The 13,659-nt window shown below is 39.7% G+C and overlaps 1 non-coding gene across 1 annotated transcript; it reads right to left on the bottom strand.

The window, feature by feature from the left end:
- Window positions 1-4,907: 4,907 nt before the first annotated feature.
- LOC136769179 (U5 spliceosomal RNA) lies at window positions 4,908-5,022 on the bottom strand. The gene has a single exon (XR_010822137.1). It is a non-coding gene; the product is annotated as a U5 spliceosomal RNA (small nuclear RNA).
- Between the last annotated feature and the right edge of the window lie 8,637 nt (window positions 5,023-13,659).

Raw genomic sequence — 13,659 nt, forward strand, 5'->3', positions numbered from 1 at the left:
CAGCCACAGATGCAGCGGGCAGACAGAGATCGAGCCCCGGCGGAGGAGACAGTCGCCGGTCGGACCGATGGTACCACTGATGCCGTGACGGGGGAAGAGCTGCCCGGAGGCGATGACGCACAGCTGGGGGACGGGGTCGAGGCAGCGGGGGATAGTGACGACCGAGACGCCGGGGGGAGATGGTGTTGAGGCGGTGCACGGGGCGCTGGTTAGTGACGAGGAACAACCTCAGCAGCCAGCAGACGGGCGGACAGACACACAGGGTGTAGCCGAGGAGGAGGCAGGGCCAGGCTCGGCGGTACAAGCCGAGGCGCCGGGTGGAAAAAACGCACTAAGAAGGTGCTGGGAGGGAGCACGGACGGTGTTGGTAAATAGTGGCAGTAAAAGAAGTGGTGGCACAGTAGTGAAGCTGGGGTAGCGAGCGGCTTGGTGGGGAAAGGTCCGGCTACACGCTGGAGCATCGCGGCAGCCACCGGGGACGCCTCGGGCTCAGAGTGACAGTGAGGGCGGCTTCACGGATTCCTCTCTCGCCTCCTCGTCCTCGGTGAGTCAGAGCTGCAGTGAAGGATATCAGGAGGTTTTTAGAGAAAACGAAGGGAAAGAGGTCTGTTGTAGTGGAGCAGTTTTTCCCAGATCGTGCACGCCTGCTGGCCTCTATTAAGTTTTTACAGAAACCCTGACCTATCAATTTGTACAACACTCACTGAAAACCATGGTTGGGGTCAATTCCTGTTTTTCAATTCCAATTCCTCCTACAAATCAATTCAAAATTGCAATTACTTTTTGCATTCACAGAATATTCTTTATTGGAATTGAATTGAAAAGGGAATTAAAAATTGAATTGGAATTGACCCCAACCCTGTTGAAAACAAAACAAAAAATACAGATCTGGTTCTTCAAATCTTCACTCTGGTTTCATTCTGTGTCGTAGTTCATTTATCTTGCTGTTAATTGCACCACCAATTACACTCTTTGGGGTACTGGGCAATTTTTTCAAGGTAGCCCCTAAAAAACATGTATCACATAGATTTAATGACTTGCACATAGATATATAAAAATCTTTTAATAAACATACCACATATCTTTGAGAAGGGTTCATTAGTTACATATTGCCACAGTAAATCAACATTTTTGTGTGTGGGTGTATTTAAACGTTTTGGTGTATGCTCTTAAACTTGTCTTACACTAGTTCATAGTAAAATCTGTACTTGGCGAAGCAGCTATGCAAAGGCAGTCTTTTCTCCATTAATACCTTGCTTAAGCATTACATTGATGTGGCACAACTGGACTGAAATGTGAAGTATTTGCTCAAAAGTCAAATTTAAATGAGACTTGAAAGTTTATATTGTCAAGGATCCCATGGCACTATTCATTATTATTATGTATTAATATGTCTGAAGCATTAATCCAAGGTGATTTACAAGGTGTTGTTGAAAGAGTGACGTGGCTGAATTCTAAGTCAGGCTTCCCTCAATCAGGTCTAACAAATTTGTTATGACTCCACCTTTACTGCTGTGTAGTAATCTGCTGGTACAAAATGGCTGCACCCCAGAGGGTGGTGGGTGAAGTGAGTCTGTAGAGCACTTTGGGATCTTTCCAGCTGCTACATGTAAGGTATTATTATTTATTAATAAATTAACTCTAGTCTCTGAAACTAAAACAAAGGCCAAAGGAACATTTCAAATGCTAACCCTTTGTGTTCTATACAGTTAAAAAGGAGAGTTAGAAATTTTGTACAACAGCATTTACATACCATATATGGCTTCCACCTTTAAGCGATCCAGAGGTGTCTTTTTCTCCGAAGTTGGATCTCTCTTGCTGCCACCACCACGAAGATTGCTCTTTAATAATGTTGGAAAGTCAAAGACAGCAACCGTCAGGGTTCTTGCATATGACGTATTCATGCTCCACCTCTCTGCAAGGATCCAGGACAGTTTGTCAATGTAAACTCCAGTGCCTGGGAATATTTCCACCTAAAAGACAATGGTAAATAAAAAACAAGTTTATCCCCAAACTATTCTTATATTATGTTAAGTGGAATACATTATCAGTAAGGCTGTGATTTTGTTACAGAAATGTGTTATTAAAGACCACAGTATGTCTCAATTCTAAGTTTATTAATTTACAGACATAATAAAGTCAGTGAATCTGTGACACCCATAATTCAATTACATTCTTATTATCAACTATAACTATGAATATAACTGATAATGTAGCATCATTAGATTGTTTACAACCAATATTTGTTTTCAATATATATATTTTTACCTTGTCTTTGTAATATTGTAGACCAAGAGTGTTATACCTGTTTTGGTGATTCTTTGTCAGATTCAGAACAATTTGCTGTGGGGCTGTCAGAACCACTTGATGGTGACACACTTTTGTCTTCATTGCTGATAAATGTGGCTTTTGTTACAATTTTTTTCAGATTGTCCAAAAGGTCTGGAATCTCTGGAGAAAAAAAACCTTAGTATTAAATGATAATCATTTCTAGTAATATATTTAATGCAAAGTGAAAACAAAACCATCAATGCCTGCAATTATACTTGAGAGACTTGCTCTATGTTATTGGCAAACTGACCTTTTTGTGGGTCATTAACATTAGCTACGAAAAAAATAAAAAAGATAAAATACAAGAATTACCAGGTCTAATGTAATGCATATAGTCATTAATGTAGGATTATGAAGTTATGTTGAAAAACTTTATTTAATAATCAGTATTATTAAACTATTAGACAGTGCACATTAAGAGTCTGTATTGTGGTTCTAGATTACTTCAGTATGATCAACTATAATACATTACTCTGGAATCTAAATTACTGAAGAATAACATTTATCAAGGTAAGGAATTATTTGCTATAAATAAAAAAACTTACCATCAACCATACGGTTTCGAAGACATTGGTTTTCATTTTTAAGTCTTGTGTTTTCCTTTTCGAGCTGCTTAACTTTTTGCTGTAGCTCAACTTCACTGGACTCTTTAAATGTCTGTAGAATATGACGGGATCTAATTCTTGAAGCTCCATCGGTTTTCTTTCTTATTTTGTGCTGTATTCAGAGAGGAAAAGAGTTTAAAATGAAAATATATATATATATGAATATGATTAAAAAAAAAACAATCCTGCAATACATTTATTTAATATTTGCAGTAATTATCTCACCGGTAACTGTGGTTCATCAAGGTCACTATCATCTGAAATTTGAAGTTTTTTGTTTGGTTTAGGTACTCTCTTCATTTTAGGACAGGGCATTTTTGTTAGGTCATTAAGTTTTCTTCTTAGTTCGCCTTCTTTTCCTAAAATAAAAATAAAATAAATAAAACCCTGCATTATGTCCACAGATATTTGGGGATTATATTTATTTGTCATAAAAATACTGTGCTTTGACCATACAAATTAAGATGAACAGCCAACACTGAATCAAAACTGAAGTTAAATTATATCTGGTTTAATTTATTTTGTGATTTGGGGGATTTTATTGTAAAGCACAACACACAATAAATCGTTCTTACAAATGCCAGTCAAGTATGACGAGTTTTTAGCGCCCTCACCACCACCTACCATGTTATAAGAGTATGTTAGAAGTACAACACATTAATAACTTAAACATTCATTTCAAATATACTGTGATTGTATATATCAAATAGCATGTAAAGACTTTAATGTTTTTTTTTTAAATAAACATTGTTACCAGTCATAATGATCTGCGCTTCATGGACAGGCCATCCACCTTTTGGAGGTTTGTTCGTGTCTCTCCACTCTGCTCTGAAGTTTCGAGTCGTCTCTTCGTCATCATCAGCAATGCTGAATAAATCAAAATTGCGAAAGCAAGCAGTGGGAATCACGCTGTAAGAGTCTTTGTCGACCCCGCTTTCCCACTTCACCAACGCGTGCATCACCGCCATACTACCTTCACCTTCTCGTCCGTTTTTTCTGCGCGTTTTTCCCCCGACAAGTCACGGCACAAAAAACAGTCCCGCTCTGCATTCTGGTACTTGGCGTTCTTAATAACACCAACAGGGTGTAATCGCATAGACCACTCGAGTATAAAGTACTACATATCCCATCAGTTACAGTTTTTTTTCATCTTCTGAAACTGCAATTTAGCACTTTCAACTGTTTCTTAGTGATTCCTAGAATTACTAACCGGTATTGTAGTCAATGTGTTTATAACCTTTTTTGTTTAACGATTTGTGTGTTATCCTATGGGATCCCATGGTCTTTGATTTGGTCACGGAAGTGATTTGTCTTTGATTTGTTGATCTAGAGTTGAATTTTAATTAGTTTTTCCCTTTTGTATAATTAGTGTAGTGCTACATTTAGTCTTTGTTTTTAAATAAATTTGACAATTTATATCTTTGGAATTGGTGTCTGCGTCCAATTATTACAGAAATTGAGTTCTACAAGACTCCAGGATTCGTGATAAGGTGATACTATGAATTCACTTCTTTAATTGAAATGTATAAGTGTACCTTACGCTACATATATGTATGTATGTATGTATGTATGTCCAATTGCTTTGACAATACAAATGAATTGAATTGAGAGGGAGAGAGAGAGAGAGAGAGAGAGAGAGAGAGAGAGAGAGACAGACAGACAGACTGACAAACAGAAAAACAGACAGACACAGACACACACACACACAGAGCCAGCCAGCCAGCCAGCTCAGCGATGACATCACGAGCCTCTCTCAGCTGACTGCTATGACATCACAGAGCACGTACATTCCGTTGCTTGCCGTCTGTCAACCACTCAGTCACTGCCAGCCAGACTGGCTGGCTGGCTGGATGGGGGGGCTGCTTGCTGCTGCTGCGTACCTTAGCAAGCTTATTTGCTTGACCGGCCTTCCTACTCCTCTGCCCACATGCCCACCTATGCCCGATCTGCTGTTCACCTGGATCACAGCTCCGCCCCAACAAGGCAGAGCCCCCCAAGAATGGTACAAACTCACCCACGATCCCCTCCACGGAAAGCTTTAGCAAAAGGCAAAAGCGTTATACGTAATGAAGAGGAACCCGAGTCCAAGACGCATCCGACCAGCCATACATATTTGTGTGTATTAAAGATCACATTTTCTTACATTTAGTTTTTCTGTACTTTATTACATCTTATTGTGATTTATAAAAGTATTGTTTCTTTTCCATATGTATGTATGTATGTGTGTGTGTGTGTGTGTGTGTGTGTGCCTGTCTCTGTGTGAAAGTGTGTGTGTGTGTGTGTGTGTGTGTATATGTCTCTCTGTGAAAGTGTGTGTGTGGGTGTGACAGTGTGTGTGAGTGTCTGTCTGTCTGTCTGTCTGTCATGTAACTCGCACATCTGTGAGGGCACCATTTTTGCAGAAGAGATGTACACATTTTGGAGCAACATATGCTGCCATCCAGACATCATCTTTTCCAGTGACGTCCCTGCATTTTCAAACAGATCACATTTTATTACACTTTGTTTATCTGTACTTTATTACATCTTATTGTGATTTATACTTGTAATGTTTCTTTTCCATATATATGTATGTACAGTGGGGGAAAAAAGTAATTGATCCCCTGCTGATTTTGTACGTTTGCCCACTGACAAAGAAATGATCAGTCTATAATTTTAATGGTAGGTGTATTTTAGCAGTGAGAGACAGAATAACAACAAGAAAATCCAGAAAAATGCATTTCAAAAAAGTTATAAATTGATTTGCATGTTAATGAGGGAAATAAGTATTTGACCCATTTTCAATGCCCTGGCTTAGGGAAGGAGGTTCTCACCCATGATTTGACGGTACATGGCCCCGTCCATCGTCCCTTTGATGCGGTGCAGTTGTCCTGTCCCCTTAGCTGAAAAACAGCCCCAAAGCATAATGTTTCCACCTCCATGTTTGATGGTGGGAATGGTGTTCTTGGGGTCATTCCTCCTCCTCCAAACACGGCAAGTTGAGTTGATGGCAAAGAGCTTGATTTTGGTCTCATCTGAGACCACTTTCACCCAGTTCTCCTCTGAATCATTCAGATGTTCATTGGCAAACTTCAGACGGGTTTGTACATGTGCTTTCTTGAGCAGGGGGACCTTGCGGGCGCTGCAGGATTTCAGTCCTTCACGGCATAGTGTGTTACCAATTGTTTTCTTGGTGACTATGGTCCCAGCTACCTTGAGATCATTAACAAGATCCTCCCATGTAGTTCTGGGCTGATTCCTCACCGTTCTCATGATCATTGAAACTCCACGAGGTGAGATCTTGCATGGAGCCCCAGACTGAGGGAGACTGACAGTTATTTTGTGTTTCTTCCATTTGCGAATAATCGCACCAACTGTTGTCACCTTCTCACCAAGCTGCTTGGTGATGGTCTTGTAGCCCATTCCAGCCTTGTGTAGGTCTACAATCTTGTCCCTGACATCCTTGGACAGCTCTTTGGCCATGGTGGAGAGTTTGGAATCTGATTGATTGATTGCTTCTGTGGACAAGTGTCTTTTATACAGGTAACGAGCTGAGATTAGGAGCACTCCCTTTAAGAGAGTGCTCCTAATCTCAGCTCGTTACCTGTATGAAAGACACCTGGGAGCCAGAAATCTTGCTGATTGATAGGGGATCAAATACTTATTTCCCTCATTAACATGCAAATCAATTTATAACTTTTTTGAAATGCGTTTTTCTGGATTTTCTTGTTGTTATTCTGTCTCTCACTGCTAAAATACACCTACCATTAAAATTATAGACTGATCATTTCTTTGTCAGTGGGCAAACGTACAAAATCAGCAGGGGATCAAATACTTTTTTCCCTCACTGTATGTATGTATGTATGTATGTATGTATGTAAGTGTGTGTGTGTCTGTCTCTGTGTGAAAGTGTGTGTGTGTGTCTGTCTGTGAAAGTGATTGTGTGTGAAAGTGTGTGTGTCTGTCTGTCTGTCTGTGAAAGTGTGTGTGTGTGTGTGTGTGTGCGTGTGTCTGTCTGTGAAAGTGTGTGTTTGTGTGTGTATGGGTGTGACAGTGTGTATGAGTGTCTGTCATGTAACTCGCACATCTGTGAGGGCACCATTTTTGCAGAAAGAGATGTACACATTTTGGAGCAACATATGCTGCCATCCAGACATCGTCTTTTCCAGGGACGTACCTGCATTTTTCAGCAGGATAACGCCAAACCACATTCTGCCCAGATTTCAAGCGCATGGTTGCATAGGCAGAGAGTGCGGGTGCTAGCATGGCCTGCCTGCAGTCCTGACCTGTCTCCGAATTGAGAATGTGTGGCGCACTATGAACTGCAAATTAAGACAACGAAGGCCCTGTGCAGTTGCGCAGCTGAGGAAATGCATAATGGATGAATGGGGGAAAATCCCGCTTGCTAAACTTAACCAAGTGGTGTCTTCAGTGCCCAAGTGCTTAATAAGTGTTATTAAAAGAAAAGGTGATGTTACATAGTGGTAAACAGTCGACTGTCCCAACTTTCTTGGTTTCTTTTCACTGCTAATGAGATGCTGTAGAGTGAGTTAGTTATATTGCTTTCAGGAGCTCTAATCGTATTGATGAGTTCATGCAGCATTTGTAATTGAATTTCAAAAAGAAATCCTTGCTGTCTGGCCTGTGTGTATGAGATGTACTCTGTCAATCTTTGGCTAACAACTGAAACATTGGTAGAACAGAAATGGCAACATAAAAAAGAAAAGTACATTTTAAAAGAGCACATTAAATAGGATGAATATACAGTTTTTTACAATCACTTTGTCACTCATTTCAGAACCTTGATGTCATTTTTCAAAACTCTAGACACAAAACTCAAAACGGTCATCACTTGTAACACAGGCTGTCCAATGTTCAAAACATTGCATTGTGCATTCATATCTTTAAAGAAACCTAGCACTTGCAGACTTGTTGGTTCAAATAACTCATTTATCATGAAATACCATAGTAACATAGTAACACAGAAGATACCGATAGTTTCACTGTGTAGTTGTTCGTACAATCATTAAATATTGTAGTACAAAATATGTGATACATGTTTCATTATGGTACTACACATAAATACATCACTGTAAAAGGACTAGTAGAGAGAATACTACAGACACAGTGGAATCATTGAACAAAATCTGAAATGTATTGATGCAATACAATCAAATCACACCATAGGTTTCTTTGAATCCATGCAAAAATAATTAGCTACAAAAACGAACAAAACTACAGTAAAATGTCAACTGCAGTGTTCCTCACCTGGCTTAGTGTAAAAAGCAAAACAAAGGATTGATTACTGTACTTCTAAATTTCCATCAGCCCTGTGTTCAGGTTCAGGTTCTCACAACCATTTTTCACAAGAGGCATCTTGAAACTGAACATACCTGAACATACTCAGTCATCAGCTGCTTCACTCTGTCTGCATTTCTTTCAAAAGGCACACTATACTCTGTGCTACACATTGGTATGCAGTATACAGTCATTTGACAATTGAGAGTAGCCTAATGTTTAGTGCATGCTGAAGACTTGCCGCTTCTCAGTACGGACATTTCTGATGATTGAGGCCACAGTTGATCCTGAGTTGATTCTGAGGTTTGATTGAATCATTGTAGCTGCCTCAGTCATGGTCATGCCATGATTTACAACATGTTCTACAACTATTTCTCGGATTTCACTGGACACTATTTGCTGTTGCTGCCGCTGTCTGGTCCGTGGCCTTGTCCTCTACCACGTTCCCCCAACACCTCTCAAATGAGGCCCATGGCTGCCTCTCTGGTGAGGCCTAAGCCCTCCTCTATGACGAGGCCCACGACCACCTCTCAGAAGGGGTGCATGTCCCCTTCCATTCCTTTGACCACCACGTCTTCCTCCTCCCACTGCTTGACCTCTATTGTGACCTGGATGACCTGCCGGCTCCATGTTATCACTGTGTTGCTCGGCTGGATAGCACTCATTTCACTCGATACTCGTACCACAATGTGAAATCAATCATCAATAACCAGTTGGCAGTATTGGAAAAGCAATTACAAGGGCCTGCATACATACAGTAATGTCAAATCTGATGTGGAAGAACAATCATCTTCAACCAGGTTGGAGCGTTAGTTGCAATGCCTTTAATACACGCAGCGTGGAGAGGAACAGTGACTCAAGAAGATCCCAAAGTCGCTCTGCCTTCATTTTAACAGTCAGAGCTTTTATACACAAAAATCAAAGAGCTGGTTATAATCAGAAAGTCATTACTATGTTATCTTAAAAGTTAGCTAAGCAGAATTTATATCATTATAGGACAGAGTTCATAGATCAACACATGGATTAGGGAGCAGGCACTTCAATCATACTGTTTGACATTGTCTCCAAGATTCTCATCGTAAATAACAAGCAGAAATCAAACTACCTTCTGGCCTGACCTTCTAGCTTGACCTTATCTTTCTTAAGTATACAAGAGAGAAAAACAGGTATTAGAGAAAGAATTTCTAACTTTCCTTCCACACTGAAAACATGGTGTGGAAAAGTGCTACATGATGATGAATGATGATGAAATATTACATCCATAGATAATGTAGTCCAACTGGTTCATGCTCCTCGGTTAATGGTGTCAATGGATCTCATTATCCTGAAACTTTCATGATCGAAACATGGAATACTGTTCGTCAGTTTCCATAAAACTATGAATTAAGAGTAATGCAACAGTCACTTATCATTTTGAGCAGCTGTATCAATTGATAGTTAGATCTTTGTAATGAAATGAATAGACAGTGATCTCAGATGTAATGTGTGAATTGCATTTTGAAATGGTAATACTTTGACGTTAAGTTGTATCATTTTAGTTCAATGAACAAATGATCTGAGGTTGATGTGTATTGTATCCAAGCAATTGAAAAATGTGCATTTTGATCATCGGGTGTGAGTTTTGTGTCTAGAGTTTTGAAAAATGACATCAAGGTTCTGAAATGAGTGCCAAAGTGATTGTAAAAAAGTGTAATATCAGGGGACAGTGGCTATTACTGATCTGGCCTTCCGTGGCCTCTGTATTAATGTAACAGGTCACATTGTATGTGTACACTGATACTTGATAGTATAATATAGTACAAGTAAAAAACATACATAGGTATCATAGAAGTATTTTGCAGAAATGATTATGGATACTTATCAAAATGGAGAGGAAATGCTAAATCCAGTCTCCCCAGGCTGAGCTTCTATTGCTACACCTGCTAAGTGGCTGCTGGCCCCACTATATGGATAGAGCCACACCAAGTACAAGAGTCTCCCCATTGCTATTTATATCTCCCTATCCAGTCTTCTATACGTGTCAGGTATACAAGTGTGTGTGTGTGTGTGTGTGTGTGTGTGTGTGTCTGTCTGTCTGTGAAAGTGTGTGTGTGTGTGTGTGTGTGAAAGTGTGTGTGAGTGTCTGTCTGTCTGTCTGTCATGTAACTTGCACATCTGTTAGGGCACCATTAATGCAGAGATGTACACATATTGTTTATTTTCCATATATATGTATGTATGTATGTATGCATGTCCAATTGCTTTGACAATACAAATGCACTGAATTGAGACAGAGAGAGAGAGAGAGAGAGAGAGAGAGAGAGAGGTGCTAAGGCACATTTGTAACATAAATTAGGGAACATTTGAAACATGCTTAGGGAACATTCATAAGAACATAAGAACATAAGAACATAAGAAAGTTTACAAACGAGAGGAGGCCATTCGACCCATCATGCTCGTTTGGTGTCCATTAATATCTAAGTGATCCATGGATCCTATCCAGTCTATTTTTAAATGTTCCCAAACTTTCAGCTTCTACCACTTTCCATCTTGAATGCCTTGAAGCCCAATTTCCATTTGTTGTCCCCTGGTGCGTGTGTCCCTGCTGATCTGGAAAAGCTCCTCTGGTTTGAGGAACCTTTCATGATTTTGAAGACTTGGATCAAGTCCCCACGTAATCTCCTCTGTTCCAGGGTGAAAAGGTTCAGTTCCCTCAGTCTCTCCGAGTAGGACTTTCCCTTCAGACCTGGAATAAGTCTGGTTGCTCTCCTCTGAACTGCCTCTAAAGCAGCAATATCCTTCTTGAAGTGTGGTGCCCAGAACTGTACACAGTATTCCAGATGAGGTCTAGCGCATTGTACAGTCTTAACATTACTTCCCTTGTTTTAAATTCTACACTTTTGACGATATACCCTAGCATTCTGTATGCCTTTTGTATTGCTTCCTCACATTGTTTGGATGGAGAAAGTGAATCCACATAGATTCCTAGGTCTTTCTCATGCATTACTTCATCTAGATCTGTACCTCCCATAGTGTAATTATAGTGGACATTTTTGTTTTACTGCATGTATTACCTTGCACTTGTCCACATTGAATTTCATTTGCCAGGTGTCAGCCCACAACTGAATTTATCTAAGTTCCTCTGAATAGCATGTGCTGCCAAGATTGTATCTGCTAAGCCACCTATTTTAGTATCATCTGCAAATTTGACAAGGTTGCTAAGTATCCCAGAGTCCAGATCATTAATATAGATTAGAAAAAGCAAAGGCCCTAGTACTGATCCCTGTGGAACTCCACTAACAACCTCACTCCAGTTAGAAGTGACTCCTCTAATCTGTTTCCTATACATCAACCAGTTCATAATCCATCTACTTACATGACCCTGAATGCCTACAGCTTCCAATTTGAGGATCAGTCTTTGGTGTGGAACCTTATCAAAAGCTTTTTGGAAATCTAAGTATATCATATCATATGCTTTCACGTGATCTACAGCTGCAGTTCCATGTTCAAAAAAATGTATTAAGTTAGTAAGACATGATCTGCCTCGTCTAAACCCATGTTGACTATCTCCAAGAATATGGTTTTCATTGAGATGCTCCTCTATTTTCTGTCTAATCATTTTTTCCAACATTTTACTGGTGATGCAGGTGAGACTGATTGGTCTGTAATTTCCTGGCTCAGTTTTGTCCCCTTTCTTGTGGATTGGTATGAAATTTGCTGTCTTCCAGTCAGTGGGAACATCCCCTGTTCTAAGTGTCATTTGGAATAATCGAGTTAGCGGCCTATACATAATTTCCCTCATTTCTTTAAGAACTGTTGGAAATATCCCATCTGGCCCAGGTGATTTGTTTGATTTTAATTCTGCTAGTCCCTTTAGTACCTCCTCCTTATTTATCCTCATCTCTCTTAGGGTTTGACTGGATTGATTGTCAACCTGTGGCATGTCATCTGTTTTTTCTTTTGTAAAAACCTCTGTGAAATACTCATTTAGAATATTTGCCACATCTTGTTCGTTTTCCAAGATACCTCAATTTTTGCCCTTTATCTGTTTCACCTCCTCCTTAATTGACCGCTTGCTGTTGTAATTTTGAAAAAAGCTCATTGCATTGGTTGTAGCTCCAAGAGCTATGTTTCTTTCTATTTCCCTCTTTGCTTTCCTGATCCCTTTCTTAAGATCTCTTTGCAGCTCAACATATTCTATGTATTTTGTTTCATCACCATCCCTTTTGTATGTGCTATACAACATTTTCTTCCTCTTTATATTTTTTTGCATGCCTCTGGTTTGTATGTATGTATGTATGTATGTATGTATGTATGTGTGGAAGGAAAGTTAGAAATTCTTTTCTCACAACTGTTTTTCTCTCTTGTATACTTAAGAAAGATAAGGTCAAGCTAGAAGGTCAGGAGGCCATAAGGTAGTTTGATTTGTCTTTGTTATTTACAATGAGAACCTTGGAGACAATGTCAAACAGAATGACCTACGTGCCTGTTCCCTAATACCATGTATAGACCTATGAACTCTGTTCGATAATGATATATGTTCTGCTTAGTTAGCCTTTAAGATAACATAGTAATGACTTTCTAGCATGTATGTATGTATGTATATATATATATATATATATATATATATGTATGAATGTATGTATGTCCAATTGCTTTTGACAATACAAATGAATTGAGAGGGAGAGAGAGAGAGAGAGAGACAGACAGACAGACTGACAAACAGAAAAACACACACACACAGAGCCAGCCAGCCCGCCAGCCAGCCAGCCAGCTCAGCGATGACATCACGAGCCTCTCTCAGCTGACTGCTATGACATCACAGAGCACGTACATTCCGTTGCTTGCCGTCTGTCAACCACTCAGTCACTGCCAGCCAGACTGGCTGGCTGGCTGGATGTGGGGGCTGCTTGCTGCTGCTGCGTACCTTAGCAAGCTTATTTGCTTGACCGGCCTTCCTACTCCTCTGCCCACATGCCCACCTATGCCTCTACTCCAAGATACTTATACAATAGAAAAACTATGGTAATAATAATATAGCCCAAGACAAAAAATATTAATCTTTCTAGACTGTATTAAAGTTCAGCACTTCGGAAAAATAGAATTATTTTGTATTTCAATAAAACACACACCCAACCAATGTAAATGTCACGGACGGTGTTAATTAGCTCCTTAATCACCATTACTTATTATATTTATATTTCACTTCACTTTATGCAATATGGCTTGTGTATTTTGTTTGGTTCTATATTGCCATTATTTTGTGTGTTGATTATCTTTCACTTTATTGTTTAATTTGTTATTCACTTAGTATTATTTTGATTGTTTGCACGCGTGCCTTATTATTTTTGTTTCTTCTTTCTTTCACAACTCACCTGGGTCCACCTGCACTCTTCACACGCATCCCCACTTAATCACCCTGCCCTGGGAGAGGAGAGGATTATCTGCTGTAGTCCACTTTCCAATG

Source organism: Amia ocellicauda, chromosome 14 (assembly GCF_036373705.1).
Source record: "Amia ocellicauda isolate fAmiCal2 chromosome 14, fAmiCal2.hap1, whole genome shotgun sequence".
Classification (NCBI taxonomy): domain Eukaryota; kingdom Metazoa; phylum Chordata; class Actinopteri; order Amiiformes; family Amiidae; genus Amia; species Amia ocellicauda.